Source organism: Pan paniscus, chromosome 4 (assembly GCF_029289425.2).
Source record: "Pan paniscus chromosome 4, NHGRI_mPanPan1-v2.0_pri, whole genome shotgun sequence".
Taxonomy (NCBI): Eukaryota; Metazoa; Chordata; class Mammalia; order Primates; family Hominidae; genus Pan; species Pan paniscus.
In genome coordinates, this window is record NC_073253.2 from 117754454 (window position 1) to 117772821 (window position 18368).

Genomic DNA, 18368 nt, shown 5'->3' on the forward strand with positions numbered 1-18368 from the left:
TAATCCCAGCACTTTGAAAGCCGAGCAGGGTGGATCATGAGGTCAGGAGGTCGAGACCATCCTGGCTAACACAGTGAAACCCCTTCTCTACTAAAAATACAAAAAAATTAGCTGGGCATGGTGGCGGGCGCCTGTAGTCCCAGCTACTTGGGAGGCTGAGGCAGGAGAATGGCATGAACCTGGGAGGTGGAGCTTGCAGTGAGCCGAGATCATGCCACTGCACTCCAGCCTGGGCAACAGAGTGAGACTCTGTGTCAAAAAAAAAAAAATTAAACTCAAAGTAGAATAAAAAATGTAGCAAAAATAGGAGTAGAAATTAATTAAAAATAAAACAATAGAGAAAAATTCATGAAAACAAAAGTTAATTATTTGAAAAGATCTATAAAGTTGATAAACCCCAGGATGACCAACAAAAAGGAAAAAGAAAGACCATAAAACACGAATATCAGAAATGAAATTGTCATTATTACTGTAAACTCTATGGCCAATTTAAAAGATAATAAGAATATTATGAACAATTCTATGATAGTAAGTTTGACAAAATAGAAGAAATAGACAAATTCCATAAAAGACATAAATTATCAAAATTGACACAAGAAGAAATAAAAATCTGAAAAGTCCTATATATAGCAGAGTAGTACATCTAATAGATTGAATGTGTGATTTAAAAAAAAAAAAAAAACTTCCTTCGAAGAAAACCTCCAGTCAAGATGGCTTTACTAGCGAACTCTGTCAAACATTTAAGGAAGAAATAATACCAATCCCACACAAACTCAGAAAATAGAATAGCAGGGAATATTTTTTGACTCATTACCTTGATATTAAAACCAGACAAATACATTGAAGGAAAAGAAAATTACAGATAAGTATTCCTTGTGAAAGTAGAAGCAAAAAAGTCTTTAATAAAACTTTAGCAAACTAAAGCTAGCAATATATATAGATTATAATACATCATGACCATGTGGGGTTTATTCCAGGAATAAAAGGTTGATTTGGTAAAACAATCAATGTAATGCATCATAATGAGACAATAAAAGAGAAAACCATATATGAATAGATAATGTAAAAGCATTTAATGAAACTTAATACACATTTATGAATGAAAACTTTCAGCCAACTAGGAAAAAAAGTAACATTCTTAACATGATAGAAGGCAGCTAAGAAAGGCCTATAGTTAACATTCTATATAATAGTGAAAGAATTACTGCCTTCACTAAGATTAAAATTGTCTTTACTCACAAATGGCATAATTGTGTACACAGAAAATCCTAAGGAATCTACAAAATGAAGTGCTAGAACTAATTGAAATTTTGCAAGGTTTCAGTATACAAGGTGAGTAAAAATAAATTGCTTTTCTATATATTAGCAATGAATAATTGGAAAGTAAAATTTTAGAAAAATTTTGCAATTGCATCAAAAAGCCAAACAACCTAGAAGCAACTTAACAAAACGTGTGTAAGACTTATACACTGAAAACTACAAAATTTTGCTGAGAAAAGTTGAAGATGACCTGAAAAGTAGAGAAATAAACTGTGTATATGAATTGAAAAATTCAATATAGTTATGAAGTCAATTGTCCCCAAATTGATCTGTAACTTCAATAACAGTCAAATGCGTGGCAGAATTTTATTTTTTGAGAAATTGGTATGCTAATTCTAAAATGTGCATAGAAATGCAAAGGACAGAGAAAAGCTAAAATATGGAAAAGATCAAAGTTAGATTTACACCTTTGTTTTTTTTTTTTTGAGATGGAGTCTAGCTCTGTCGCCCAGTCTGGAGTGCAGTGGCGCCATCTCGGCTCACTGCAAGGTCCGCCTCCCGGGTTCACACCATTCTCCTGCCTCAGCCTCCCGAGTAGCTGGGACTACAGGCGCCCACCCGCCACCATGCCCAGCTAATTTTTTTTGTATTTTTAGTAGAGACGGGGTTTCACTGTGTTAGCCAGGATGGTCTTGATCTCCTGACCTCGTGATCCACCCACCTTGGCCTCCCAAAGTACTGGGATTACAGGCATGAGCCACCGCGACTGGCCTAGATTTACACCTTTTAAGATTTGCTGCAAAACTAGAGAAATCAGACAGTTGTATGAATATAAGGATAGAGATATAAATCAATGGAATAGACAGTGCAAAAATTGACCCACACATATATGGTAAATTGATTTTTGACAAAGGTCCCAAGGTAATACATTTTCCCAAGTGGGAACAATGTAGCCTTTTTAACACGGGGCCCTAGAACAACTGGACAACTGTGTGTGCATGATAGTTAATTTTATGTGTCAATTTGGCTGAGACACAGTGCTCACTTATTTGGTCATTATTCTAGATGTTTCTGTGAGGGTGTTAGTAAATGAGATTAACATTTAAAATGAGGAACTTGGGCTTTCTTAACTTTTATTTTAGGTTCAGGGGTACATGCACAAGTTTGTTACATAGATATACTTGTGTCATGAGGGTTTTATGTACAGATTATTTCATCATCCAGGTACTAAGCCTAATACCCAACAGTTATTTTTTCTGCTCATCTCCCTCCTCCCACCCTCCACCCTCTGATAGGCCCCACTGTCTATTGTTCCCCTCTTTGTGTCCATGTTTTCTCACCATTTAACTCCCACTTCTAAGTGAGCACATGCGGTATTTGGTTTTCTGTTCCTGGGTTAGTTTGCTAAGGATAACGATCTCTAGCTCCATCCATGTCCCTGCAAAAGACGTGATCTCATTCTTTTTTATGGCTGCACAGTATTCCATAGTGTATATGTACCACATTTTCTTTATTCAGTCTATCCTTTATGGGCATTTAGGTTGATTCCATGTCTTTGTTATTGTGAATAGTGCTGCAATAAACATACACATACATGTCTTTATGACAGAACTATTTATATTTCTTTGGGTATATACCCAGTAATGATAATGCTAGGTCAAGTGGTATTTCTGTTTTTAGCTCTTTAAGGAATTGCCACACTGCTGTCCACAATGAACTAATTTACACTCCCACCAACAGTGTATGTTTCCTTTTCTCCACAACCTCACCAGCACCTGTTATTTTTTGACTTTTTAGTAATAGCCATTCTGACTGGTATTGAGATGGTATCTCATTGTGGTTTTGATTTGTATTTCTCTAATGATCAGTGATATTAAGCTTTTTTCATATGTTTATTGGTCCCATGTATCTCTTCTTTTGAAAAGTGTTTGTTCATGTCCATTGCCCACTTTTTAATGGGGTTGTTTGTTTTTTTCTTGTAAATTTGTTTAAATTCCTTAAAGATGCTGAATATTAGAACTTTGTCAAATGCATAGTTTGCAAATATTTTTTCCTGTTCTGTAGGTTGCCTGTTTATGCTGTTGATAGTTTCTTTTGCTGTGCAGAAGCTCTTTAGCTTAATTAGATCCCATTTGTCAATTTTTGCTTTTTTTGCAATTGCTTTAGGCATCTTTGTCATGAAATCGTTGCCAGTTCTTATGTGTAGAATGGTATTGCCTGGGTTATCTTCCAGGGTTTTTACAGTTTTGGGTTTTACGTTTAAGTCTTTAATCCATCTTGAGTTGATTTTTGTACCTGGTGTAAGAAAGAGATCCAGTTTCAATCTTCTTCATATGGTTAGCCAGTTATACCAGCATAAAACAGTGAACTTTGAGTAAAGCAGATTGCCCCACATAATATGGGTGGACCTCATCTAATCAGTATAAGTAGTTAATAGAACAAAGGTTGACTTCCCCTGAGCAAGAAGGAATTCTACTAGCAGATTGCCTTTGGACTTGAATTGCAACTCTTCCCTGATTCTCCAGCCTACTGCATCAGATTTAAGACTCACCAAGCCATTTTACTGTGTGAGCCAATTCCTTAAAATAAGTCAATCTCTCTCCCTCTCTCTCTTTCTGATATATGCAATGTAGATTATTCTCAAAAACATCACACTAAGCAAAAGGAGACTGATACAAAAGAATATACACTGTGTGATTCCATTATATAAATTTCAAGAAAAAATAAAACTATACTGAAAGAAAAAATAATAGTAGTTTTCTAGTGTGTGGGTCAGGGTGGTAGGTGGATTGACTGCAAAGTAGGATGTAATAACTTTTATGTGTGCTGGAAATATTCTATATCATGATTGGGGTGATTGTTACAGAGATATATATATATTTTCAAAACTCATCAAACTGTACAGTAAAACTGATGATTTAAAAATCATACCTCAATGAAGTCGATTTTTTAAAACATTTTCTAAAGAGTGTCCCACTGCTGCTCCACACTGTGCGAGACCTCCTGCACACTATAAGCCCCACATGAGAAAGCTCATGCGAAGTTCTGATTCTGAGGATCAGCACACACATCTCCCAGCCCTTGTGTGCTCCACCAGGAGAACTTCCAGGCAGTGATCTCAGATCAGGATGCATATGACAATCACCTGGGGTGTTCATTAAAAATACAGATTCCGGCCGGGCACCGTGGCTTACGCCTGTAATCCCAGCACTTTGGGAGGCAGAGGCGGGCAGATCACGAGGTCAGGAGATCGAGACCATCTTGGCTAACACAGTGAAACCCCGTCTCTACTAAAAATACAAAAAATTAGCCGGGTGTAGTGGCGGGTGCCGGCAGTCCCAGCTAATCGGGAGGCTGAGGCAGGAGAATGGCGTGAACCTGGGAGGCGGAGCTTGCAGTGAGCGGAGATAGCGCCACTGCACTCCAGCCTGGGCGACAGAGCGAGACTCCGTCTCAAAAAAAAAAAAACAAAAAACAAAAAAAAAAAAAAACAGATTCCTGGGCCCTATCCCTAGAAATTTTGATCTTAGGTCTACTTTATTTATTTTATTTTATTTTTTGAGTCACTCTTATTCTGTTGCCCAGGCTGGAGTGCAGTGGTGCAATTTCGACTGACCTCCCAGATTCAAGCGATTCTCCACCTCCCAGATTCAAGCAATTCTCGTGCCTCAGCCTCCCGAGTAGCTGGGACTACAGGCATGTGCCACCACACCCGGTTAATTTTTATATTTTTAGCAGAGATGGGATTTCATCATGTTGGCCAGACGAGTTTCAAACTCCTGACCTCAGGTGATCCACCCACCTTGGCCTCCCAATGTGCTGGGATGACAGGCCTGAGCCACCACGCCTGGCCAAGGTCTGCTTTAAATCCAAGGCAAAGGGCACACTGTCCTACTTTCATTGCTTGCATCCAACTGCACTATATTTAAAGTCACTGCTGCAAGGCTCTTTGCTGAAACTCAATTCTCCCTTGTGTCTGGGGCTGCCATTGGACATTTGCCCCACTGTTTAAAGAACTGCCTTTTTCAAATTTAAGCAGCTCAGAAGACAAATGATGTCACTTTTATCATTTATACACCAAATTATGAGGGCTCTGAGAAAAATGAACAGAAAGCCCCGTCTTTTTCTGGGGTTCTCTCCCCTTAGCAATCCCAGGAACCTCTAGGAAAGGTTACATAAATGCAGGAATCAGTCCTACTCATCACCACTGCTTGTCAGGGGAGTGGGAACCCAGACTTTCCCCTGAAATCCAAGATTACGGATAAAATCCTTTAATGGCAAAAGTGAGAAGGAGGACTCTGCTCTGGTTCCAGGTCAAGGTGATGCTAAGTAACCTTACTATTTAACTAGTTTGTTAATTCATAGAGTTTGTTTTCTGTAGCCTATGCCACAAGACCATGAAAATTATGGTGGCTAGGAAATCCCTTTGTTTGGTCTGATTAGAAAAATATCGAAGATTGTACATGAAGAACAGATGTATGTGAGACTCCTAGCATGGCCCTAGTAGAGGGCCATGACTGTTCGCTGGTGATGTCCACCTAAGCAAGGCTTTGTTTACCTCCCCCTAGCTTACATGGCTGACTTTACCAAAAAAGCTTGGGGTGGAAATGGGTGTGTGTGAGACAGCAATCCTGATTTTACGACTCTCAGGTCCCAGAAGAATAGACGAGACAATGGACCATATTTCAAACTGCACATTTTCTTTAGGCCTCACTCACCCTTTAATATAAATGTTTTAATCAATTGGGATACAGGCTATTGATGAGAACTTCGGGGATTGGAACTCTAGCTCAGTGAAGAAGAAACAAGATAAATCTCTGTGCAGATCAGTAGAACAGTCAGAGATGAAAGGGTTTAGAAAGCAGATGGCAGTATGAGAAAATTCAATAGCTAGAGTACAATAAATGGAGTGCAAGAGGGTGGTGGAATGCAGAATGCAAGCTTGACCTTCTCTACAACTTTGCCTGGGGCCCTGGTGACAGCTGTTAACTCAAGCTTCTCTACATTTTTGCCAACAGAGCCACTTTGGAAAATAGAGTACATCTGCCATGATTCTGTACAATTTCCACTAGTAAAAATTCTGATTTGTTTTCATGTCTTCCTGATTCTCGCCAATGAAAAGAAAAAAATAGAGACAAGCCAATTACTCACCTAAACATTCCCCCTTGTCAATACGATATTGGCAGAATTTCCCTAGTTGTCTATTCCCAACTCTTACTTTGAAGCATTTAACCATTTATACAACACTACATATTATTAAGCCTCTACTCTGAGCCAGGAATCAGAAAGAGCTAGAGATTTACCCTCAAACATCACAATGTCCCTTGTTTATCTGTGCTAAGCTGGTGGCCATGAATTTCTCTCAATGTGGAGTTGTAGGTTCTTTAAGCCACTGCCTACTATGTAAGCAGTAACTCTTCATATTGTTCCTACACTTACCTATTTTGGACTACAGAGATTAGAGTATATTAGTATTATAAAAAACAGATAAAAATTAGTCTAAGTAAGCTTATATTCTAGTGAATAAAACAACTGACAAAGAAAAATAAATATCTAAATCAAATAGTGATAAGAAATAAAGTATAAGTTAAGTAAGGGGCTAGAGAATGACAGTAGAGCTGGTGACTTATTTAAACTGGTGGTTAGAAAAGGCCTTTCTGAGGAAGTAATACTTGAATCGATATCTAAATGAAGTGAGAGAATAAACCAGGTAGAGATCTGGAAACAGTATTCCAGACCAAGGAAAGAGCAAAAATGCAAAAAGCCTGAGGTGGGAATGAGCTTGTCATATTTCAGGAACAGCAAGAAATCCACTATGGCTAATACGGAGTGAATAAGGCCAAGTGATAGAAGGTAAGATCAGCAACAAGCAGAGGACAAATCATGTGGGGATGTAGGAATCTAAAAGACCTGTAGGGAAATTTTTGAGTAATTTTCTAAGGTCAGAGGTATAATTTGTCCCACTTCCCCTATACTCCACAGAGTATTTTAAAAGTAACCTAGAAACTAAGGTCACCCTAAGTTTCTGAAGTCAAAGTCTGTCCTTATATCTTATAGTCCCAGTTATCATCCATTATAAAGTAGACCACAAAGTAAGAGCAGAGCAGAATGAGAGAAGGATGAGTAAACCTAAAAGGAATGAGATGAGTAATAAAATTTTGAAAAGAAAAGCTACACACTGGGAGATTTAACTGAAATTTTATGCCATGGAAAATGTGATAGGATCCTAATGGAATTATCTTTATCCTGTTCCTAAATATGTCTTTCCAATAAATATATAGTCAATTTTATTTTTACAGATTTGTAAAGAGAAGACTCTGGAAGCTCAGTCTTTCATGAACAATTTCCATATAGTGAGTCCTCAAGGATTGGCCAGAGAAGGCCCTCAGGTAACAGGCACTGGATCTGCAGAGCCAGTGCCCAGGTCTGTCATCCAGAGCGGGATCCATTGGCAGGCCGACTGGGCAGAGTGAATTAGAAACATGGCACCTGTCAACTTGGGTATCTATCCAGATTGTAGATCACACTGCTAAAATACAAGTAGGTACTGCTTTCAACAAAGTAGACATATCAAGTGGAACCATAAAAACCATTCCTCCAAAAAAGCTGTCTGCCCAGTACAAATCTTGAAACCAGCCAGTTAATATTTTTCTAAAATCAAAATATTAGGCTGTGTAGGCTCACGCCTGTAATCCCAGCACTTTGGGAGGCTGAGGTGGGCAGATCACTTGAGGTCAGGAGTTGGAGACCAACCTGGCCAACATGGCGAAACCTTATCTCTACCAAAAATACAAAAATTAGCCTGCTGTGGTGGCACACACCTGTAACCCCAGCTATTTGGGAGGCTGAGGCACAAGAATTGCTTGAACCCAGGAGGCAGGAGGCAAAGGTGGCAGTGAGCCAAGATTACGCCACTGCACTCCAGCCTGGATGACAGAGCAAGACTTTGTCTCAAAAATAAATAGATTGATTAATTAATTAATTTAATTTAACTAATGCATGGGACAATACTATTTATTGAAAATGGAATTATTTTGTTATCTAATGCTTGGATACCTGAATATGTTGTCCAAGAAATTAGTCCAGAAAACAGAAATTCCAAGACGATTACAACAAAATAAAAAGAAAATGAAGTAAATTCATACTTCCCATATAATAATGTCTTAATTTTGAGCATTAAGTAAAAAGTACACAACTTTGATTAATAAAAAAAACAATATCTCCTCAACCTTACTAAATAAATGTTAAACAAATATACAAATAATTTATCAGTTTGAAGGGATACCAAGTTGTTCGCCTTGCATGGAGCCTCATATTTCTGGGTCCAGCCCTATTGTCATCTCACTTTCTCAAATGTACCAAGATCCAGGAAGCTCTTGCCCTAAATAGAAATGAAGATTTGATCCCAGCTGATCCTAAGTTCATATCTGAGAAAGAACCAACAGTGCTGGTCAACAGGTAAATGAAAGACATGGAGTTGAATATGTTTTTCCTCATATGGAAAATATGATATTTTAGGGATTCAGATATAAATCTAAGAGTCCAAAAGAGGTAAACTTAGGAATAATATAAGAAATTACTACTTACCTAGCAGAACGTACAACCCCACATTGATAGAAATTCATGACCACCAGCTTAGAGTAGGTAAATAAGGGCACATCTCTGGCTTTTTCTGGTTACCTCTAGGGAAGACAGCTGTGCGCTTTCCTAGATGTGCCTTGGTCTCCCTCAAATTCACGGGATGTCTACTACATAGGCAAATCTCATGTTCACGTGTTCTAAAAATACATGGTTTAAGACGTATCTAAGAGACAATGGTTTTTATTTTCCTCCGTCATCTAGATATTTTGAGGAACTCAGAAGAGAATTCTAGACATTTGAAAAAGTTTGTGTTTAATAGAATCTCTTAGAAATATTTAAGTCATTGGCTAAAGTGAGGCCTCTGTTTCTACTCAACTATTTGACATTTCATACATCTCTCCCTGTTTATCTCAAGAAGTTTTCTCTGACTAACCCATGCCCTGGAACCTTCTCTGAATTCCTAAAGAATTGCCTGTTCCACTCATTTTCCATTTGACATATACCATCCTATAAGGTTCTAACTTCTTTCTTCCTTCCTTGCTTCCTTCCTCTCTCTTTCCTTAATCTCTTCCTTCCTCCCTCCCTCCTTCCTTCCTTCCTTCCTCTCTTCTGCTTCCTCTTTTCTTTCTCCTAAAATGTGTTGACCACTCACTCTGTGCGAGCACTGTTGTAGTCTCTTTTCAGTCAATTTTCTAACCTAATCTGCACAAATCTATGATCTAATCCGTTCCTGTTAGATTCTCTACTTTTTGGTTGTAAAGACCACCTTACTCCTCTTTGGATCCTAGGTACCTGACATGCTTATTCTTCCAAAAGAGTAAAACTTGGACCAAAATTTGCACACAACTGAAGTGTACACTTGTGTTTGACATGTGGCTCACTCCAATATGATGGAAAAATTAATTTTGCCATTCTTATTCAGTCCGGTTATTATGTCCTAGCTCTGCAACTATCATCATGCATGGCATGTCCTAGAACAGAGGATTTTCAGAGAAAGAAAAGAGAGAGAGACAGGAAAGAAGGGAGGGAGGGAGGGAGGGAGGAAGGAAGGAAGGAAAAAGAAATAAAAGGAAAAAATGAGAGAGAAGGCAGTAGGAAGAAGAAAGGGCAACTTGTCACCTCATACATTTTATTTTATTTATTTATTTATTTATTTATTTATTTATTTTTGAGACAGAGTCTTGCTTTGTCGCCCAAGCTGGAGTGCAGTGGCACGATCTTGGCTCACTGCAACCTCTGCCCCCTAGGGTTCAAGAGATTCTCCTGCCTCAGCCTCCCGAGTAGCTGGGATTACAGGCACCTGCCACCATGCCCAGCTAATTTTTATATTTTTAGTAGAGATGGGGTTTCGCCATGTTCGCTAGGCTGGTCTCAAACTCCTGACCTCAGGTTATCTGCCCACTTTGGCCTCCCAAACCAAAGTACTGGGATTACAGGTGTGAGCCACCGCATCTGGCCACCTCATACTTTTGATAAACTGTAAAGTGTGTCTCCTTTTCTATGCTGCTGCTTTTATTTTCTTATATCAACCAGCCAAAAGAACATTGGTTTCTTGAAGAACACCTGTCAATGTGCTGTACAAAATTGTGTATATTTTCAGAATAAGAACGAGAAGCGTGTATGTGTTGGGATGGTGGAGGTAGAGGCAAGAGATTCCTTAAACCTTGCTCAACAACCCTAAAAGGGCATTTTTTTTTCAAAATTACAACTTATTCCAAGAAATAGTTTCCCCCTTTCAAATAGTTTCCCCCTTGCAAATACTCTACCACTAAATTGGTTTGGATTCAAGTCCTGAATCTCAGCTACTAGGGAATTCAAATCTTGACTTCAGAAACCACCAGTGACCTACATGCTCATCATGGGAAGTGAAGGAGGCAGTTCAAAGCCCAGAGCCAGCAGTGACCAGGAAGAAGTCTCTTTAGGCTCAGGACGCCACTGATCCCATTTTGCAGGAATGTTGAAAATAGCAGCTTTCCCAGGCAAAGACCCCTAACTATACTTTTAGGTGATGCAACCCAAGCCAAGTGTCCTCACGTGGCAGGCTATGGAGCCAAGGAAATTTCTGTCAGTTCTTCAATCCTCCTTGAACTGTTTGGTCACTAGAAATCTGGAATCACAAATAAATTAGGAAAATTCACAGAGTACTGAAATGGTACTATCAGCTACACTTGGAAGGCATATCACATGCCAGGAATTAATCAACTTTCATTTTTCCAATTTTTATAACAAACATAGAAGATATATTATGGACAAGGAAATTGGGTCTCAGAGAGGCTAAGTAACGTGTTAAGTGGCAGAAGCAGAATTAGAACCCAGGTCTAGCACAGAGTTTCTCAACAAGATGCAATTTTGCCCCCTAGGGGACATTTGTAAGGCCTGGCAACATTTTTCGTTGCTACAACTAGAGTGGGTGCTAGTAGCATCTAGTGGGTAGAGGTTAGGGATGCTCCTAAACACCCTATAATTCACAGGACATTTCCCACAACACAGAATTCTGTAAGCCAAGATGTCAATAGAGCTGCTGAGGCTGAGAACCCCTGGTCTTTTTGTTTCCAAGGCTGAATTTATAAAAAGCATCCAGCATCTAGATGTACAGGAAAACAGATGAGACTGTGAAGGTGCGGCCAGGGGTAAAGGAGGACTGAAGGCAAGTCATTGACTTGTGGTGGAGAGTTCCATTAGTTTGTAATAGAGGGGTGGGGAGGGAGCAGGGAATAAACATTCAAGCCAATACATTTCTGATCATTTATATTAACTCTCCCCCTTGTTAGCCCATGAATACCAGCCAGTATGATCGAGGATACAGAAGACCAGACCAGTGGAGCTAGACAAAACCAAGCATTCCAGTCCAGGGGCCTTTTGCTCTGGCCGCCTTCTGACCATTGCCTGCCTGCCTGCCTGGAGATTGATAGGGTAACCAGGCAGCCCATTAGACCTGCTTATCTCAGCACCCCGTGGCTGGCTGGCTGGGAACTGGCCCGCCAATGTCTACTTCATCACAAGCTCAGCCTCTGGCTGTCAGCACCTGGAGCTGGGCCACTGGGGCCCGGGTGGGGCAGCTGATACCAGACACCCAGGCCTGCTCTGTGTCCTCCCCCTACTAATAAATGACTTTCCTGGCGCTGCCACCGCATGGATCAGTGGCAGCACAGACTCCCTGTCGGCAAGACAGCCATTTTTCTATGCCTGATTGCAGCATGAAAAACAGAAGTTCCCTTGGATTGTAGTTTTGTGTAAATGCTTTCTCACACATTTTCTCCATCATTAACTAGTCATAAATCAATCCAGTAAGCAACTATTTTACCACCCTGTGCAGTTTTCCTCAACCCCTTCCAGAATTGGGCTATGCTGGAGGAGTCACAAAGGGAATTCAACAAGAGCCTGCATGCCTCTCTCAGCACGCCTTCCCCTCCACTCTCAGCTGAAGATGTAGCTTTGCACAGGCCCCCATCCTGAGTGGATGTTGAGTGCTCCTTCCATGTGACTCCACAAATCTCTGCCCTTCCCTAACAGAGAATGCTCTGTACTGTATCTATTTGTTCACCTGTTTGTTTCCGCAGCAAGGTTGTGAGTTTGAGGGTCTCTCTTGTCCACAGTTGCACGCTCAACATGTAGCAGTAGACCCGGTACTGATGGGTTGGTCAGATTAGATTAGTTAAATGAATAAGTGGGTGTGATATCTGTACAGAAATCCTTTATAGCAGCTACTTTTTGACATTCTCACTTGTAGGTGTCTGGCTTCTCTCCAAAACAAAGAGCTGGTTGTTGTCAGGGGTTATGTTTTGGTTCCTTTGTATTTCCAATGCCTAGAACATTAATAGGTCAGGCACGATGGCTCATACCTGTAATCCCATCACTTTGGGAGGCTGAGGTGGGAGGATCCCTTGAAACCAGGAGTTTAGGACCAATGCCCAGTACATTAATAGGATATGAAGTGGCTGAATAAGTGAAAAGAATAAATTTAAGTAATTAATGGATCTAGGTTTGAGACTGTCTTTATATTTAACTCCAATGTCAACACAGGGCACCAGAGGGTATACAACTGTATGTCTTTTATCAAAACTCACAAAACTGTACACTAAACAGGGTGAACTTTTGCTGTATATAAAATAGCTTAATTTTTTAATGTGAAAGAGTATTTAAAAATTACCAGAAGGCCGGGGGTGGTGGCTCACACCTGTGATCCCAGTACTTTGGGAGGATCACGAGGTCCGGAGTTCAAGACCAGCCTGACCAATATGGTGAAACCCCGTCTCTACTAAAAATACAAAAATTAGCCGGGCATGGTGGTGCACGCCTATAGTCCCAGCTACTCAGGAGGCTGAGGCAGGAGAATGGCGTGAACCTGAGAGGTGGAGGTTGTAGTGAGCTGAGATCACCCCACTGCACTCCAGCCTGGGTGACAAAGCAAGACTCCGTCTCAAAAAAAAAAAAAAAGTTACCAGAAAAAATAAATCCCTTTTTTCTGAGGTGTAATCGTGATCACTATAAAATTTTAAAGCAACTTACTCCCTTAAAAATGTTGTACAAAAAAGATGTATGCTATTTTAGTTGCATCCCCTCACTATTGTACCAGAAGGAACATTTAATAACTATCTCTGGAATTCCAGTGTAATTTTATTTTATGTGGAAGCTCTTGGTAAAAAATGAGGCACTTCTAGCTCCTAAAGGCATCATGCAGCTGCAGATATGTCTTCAGAGAGTAAATGTTCTTTTAGCAGAATATCACTCTATTAGATTTAAAAAATGATATGTGTTAGAATTCCTGAGTTTTAAAAATTGTTTTGCCTGAGGGATTTATTTACCTCTATCCCAACATGTTACATCATTTTTCCTGCATATGCTTGCAGGAATAGCTTTCTAGGGACACGGAGAGTTACTATGGGAATATATTAACAGAATATGTTCATATATTCATAAAAGCATTTCATAATATTTTAAAATCTCCAATTCTTGAATGGTAAAAATGAATAATAAAGAGGGCACCAGATATCATGTCTTTAGTACAAAGCAGAAAATTTGTCATGGTGCTTCTTTTCTTCTTCTTTTTATTTTATTTATGTATTTATTTGTTTATTTGAAATGGAGTCTCACTCTGTGGCCCAGGCTGGAGTGCAATGGCAAAATCTCAGCTCACTATGACTGCCGCCTCCTGGGTTCAAGTGATTCTCCTGCCTCAGCCTCCTGAGTAGCTGGGATTACAGGTGCCCACCATCATGCCCAGCTAATTTTTTGTATTTTTAGTGGAGATGGGGTTTCACCATGTTGGCTAGGCTGGTCTCGAACTCCTGTCTTCAGGTGATCTGCCCACCTCGTCCTTCCATAGTGCTGGGATTACAGGCGTGAGCCACTGCACCCAGCTGTCATGGTGCTTCTTCTTTCAGTCTCCTATGACTCTTTCATCTAACCCCAAAATCGCCCATCTCTAAATCCTGTTGGCATTTTCTGTTTACATCTCTTGAGACTGGGATCATCAACCTATAGCAGCTGCAATCTAGGCCTCATGTGAAATAAATGTAGCATGAGTTTTGTGTGTGTGTGTGTGTGTGTGTGATTTTGTTTGACTTGCAGGTTTTTTAAGTTTTGAATTTGTTGTTAATATTTTCAAAATTGATAAATTTTTAAATTTTCTATACAGATACAGTGTTTGGGTTTCTGGTGAAAAAGCAGAAAGATTTGGCAATGCTAGGTCCATGTACCCATGTGGCTAGAAGCAAGTGGTGGCTGATTTCTGTAGAAGGGGCTTGTGCCCTCTAGCTTGCCAGCATTTTCACAATCATTTGTCACTTTCCTGGCCTTTGTGAGCTTTGATTTGCAACCACTGGCCTAAGGAATGATCATGTGTATACAATATTGGTGCATACCTGATGTGGGTAAGCAGGCTGAAGTGATGGCTGAGAACTTCCTGACACATGTTGGATTAAAGAACTTTGTCATGAGTTAGCCAAACCCACAAAGCTGGAGGGAAGACTCACAGGCTTGGATAATCAGGAAGTGTCTTTGGAGGTTGCAGATGGCTGCTGGATGATCTGGATGACAGTGAACAGGGATTTTCCAAGAGGGGGCAACGGCAATTTTTGTATTAACAACATACTGGTATCATCTGGGAACCCTAAGTCATGACCTCTAACATGACCTATGTCGTGGGGATTTCCTTCTACAAAGCATTCAAAGCAATCAGAACCACATGACAACAGGGATCTCACTGTGCTACATTGTTTCAAGGGCTACAGGTTCTCATCAATATCATGGCTACCTTCTGAGACTGGAGCAGAGTCTCTGGCTTCAGAAACCTTCACAGTTTCCTCATTTTGACAACTATTCATAGCCTGTCTGGCATTGGCTTCCAGTGTGTGTTTTATTTCTTCAATAAAATAGTTACTTTCTTGTGGGCAGGTGAAACACCTTCCATTTCACTGTTACTTTCTATGACAAATTACTGTGTGTTTGGTATATAGTTCATACTACCTATCTGTTCTATATTGAATTAGTAGACTGTTTTCAGTGCCTGAGTAAGATCTTAAAGACAAAATGGCTGAACAATGATGATGAGAACTGCAGCTGGAGCCACAGAATAATAAGCTGGGCCCCTGCTATGTTTTCCATGATAGCTGGGGCTACCTACAAATTTGGCTAAGGATTCCACAAAGAGAAGAGAAGATTTCAGATGTTTACCTACAGCATTCTAAAATCTAACTATCAGATAGTTATGGAAGTGGTACAAGGTCTCACCTGATTACACCTGAGAACAGGTATTAGGTGGCTCTAATATTCTGCATTGGATTTTGAGGCTAAAAGACTTCTGAAGGTAAGTCTTCTCTCTGAAGCCTGCATAGTTTCAAACAACTCCCAACAAACTATCAAAGGGGATTTATACCTACACTTATCTAGGATTCTAATAGAAATTAGCTCAAATAACCAAGAGGAGGAAGAGCCTTCCGCTGGTGTAAATGCTGATGGATCAGCCTTGCTGCTCTTTAGCATACACCCTGCCTTCTAATTATGCCCTAATTTGTGCTGTGCAAACATCTCCTAACAATTCCTCCACCAACAGCTTTTCTAATTAGTAAGAAAATCAGTGGCAGATGTGAAATTCGTGGGATGCTAAATGTAAAATGTTAATTAATTTTAAAAACTTTGAAGCCATGTGAAAAGCCTTTTCTGGGAAAACTTTGGTTGATGTTCTCATTAACAGAGGCCCTGAAATAGCTTTTCCTTTTATCCTGCTACACTTTGAATCTACCTTTTACCATTTCTGGAATCTTCTCGGGACTGAAGTTATTTTGGGTGTTTATGATGCTTACATGTCATAGACAAAATCATGGCTTTGCTGGACCTAGAATTGGTTATTCTAACACCCTTGACCAAACATCTAACTGTCTTGTCTGAGCCTGGGGACCAGCAGTGTCCCAGCGCTGCCTTCCCCAGAGCAATGTCAGACAAGTCACAGAGTCTGTGAGTTTGTCACAGTAAGTGATGAGGGCCTCGGTCTCCCCTTAGCGGGCTTCATCTTATCTTGCATTCCAAAAGTTTCCAAGACCCTTGTAGTTGCTCTTGAGAATTTGAGCAGAATTGCCCTCAAAGATGGGAGCACTCTGCCTCCGCGTTTGATAGGCCTCATGCTTCAGGGGCCAGCTGCTCAATAGCTTAGTTCACAACAACAACAACAAAAGGCTATAAGACCTAACAATAGAGAGAACTAGTTTTATCCCTATTACAAAATTGCTAAAAACAAATTCCTATCCCAGGAATGCAGAGCAGCCAGCATTCTCTGTGAAACACATAAAGTCTTCCTGTGAGGCAGAAGGGATACAGCTCAGCCTGCATTTATTCCTGCAGCATCCCCTGCTGTCACTTTGGAGGACACCAGCTGGCTGTGGCCTGACATTGGCATTCTTTTCCTAGCTTGATCTCGGCCATCACCTCCTTCCAATACCTCCACCGCTGAAGTTAAAGGAAAGGTCATTATTGCACAAGTGTGACAATTCTCCCAAGCCAAGGATTTTGCTCTTAGTTTTTTTGTTTTTTGTACAGCCCCTTTCATTGCAGTCACTTGTGTTTTAAAACCTAAACATGTTTCTTCCGCACTAGATCAGAAATAATTATCAACACTGAATATGGTCCTTAGTATGCCCTAAGCACTATTTAAAGCACTTGACATTGATTACATTTAATTGCATTAATTGACATTTAAGCCTTTCATTAACAACTCTGTTAGGTGAGTGCTGTTACCATCCCCATTTTACAAGTGGAAAAACCCAGGCATTGAGAGGTTCAGTGGCAAGCCCAGGTCACACAATGGCACAGCTGGGATTCAAACCCAGGTAGTCTGGCTCCAGAGGGAAAATGAGACAGGGACACTGCAGGATTGTCCTTGAAAGCTCTCCTCTAATTTCTAATGCAATCCCCAGACTCACTAGATATGCCCTACCTCTCTCCCCTCAAGGTGACTTCTTCCTGTGTGCCTGCACCTACCTCCTTGGTTGGAAAGGGAACCCTTGCTTACTGTACTTCCCCGGCACCCCAGGTCCCCACTCACCCAAGAACATCACTGGGTTCTTGGGCTGACTCATAGCCACTGCCTGACCCTTAAGTTATTCCCAGAGGGCTCTGGATGTTGGACAAATAGAACACTGGTGGCTTCCTTCTAAGTCCCTTGCCATAGATGTAGAGACAGATTCTTCCCACTGACCCCAGACCAGCCCTCCCCTTTCCTATGAGTTCATTCACCTCTTTTCACAAAGACAACCCTTTTAAGGCTTTCCTTAGTGTTGACTGTTGACTTGAGTTCATGTGTATACGTGTGTGAATGATGACCTAGGTTTGAGGTCTCTGATGGATGGCAGAAGACTTCAGCCCCCTGTGTAAATGAAAGGGATTTCAAAGAGAATGGGGTCAGGTTTACAGTTCTGAAGAGGATGGCTGTTTGCAAAAATACTTGTTGTGGCTTGCATGTCTGTATCCATGGTTTTTCTGACCCTTGAAAGCCAGTCAAACTGCTCAGATTCCAAGTCTACTCTGCACTTAAGTTGCTTTTTATCTTGCATAGCTTAGCAAATTTTGCGTGAAAGTACAGGGGAAAAATCTAAATATCTAGCAGCATGCAATTGTGTAGAAAGGTATTCTTAAGGCAGTAGTTCTCAACCTTGGCTGCACATCATCATCTTCTGGAGAGCTTCTATAAATCTCCGTGCCAGGACACACCCTAGATCAATTACATCAGAACCTTGGAGGGTGGGGACCCAGCTTTGACATTTTTCAAAGCTCTCCAGGCAATTCCAATTTGCAGCCAATTCTGAAAATCTCTTTTGTAAAGAAGGGACATGGACTTCCTTCTAACCCCATTGCTTCAGCAATTACAGTTAGCAAGTTTTCTCCCTTGATACTGGGCTTGAATTTACTCTGAGAGCGAGAAGCTCAGCTCGGATTGGAGTTGATATGTAACGTATATATGGAGGGCTTCCTCTGAGCAAATATTTGCTAGGTGTTTTATGCAGATGGTCTTTTTAATTATCATAGGAACATTG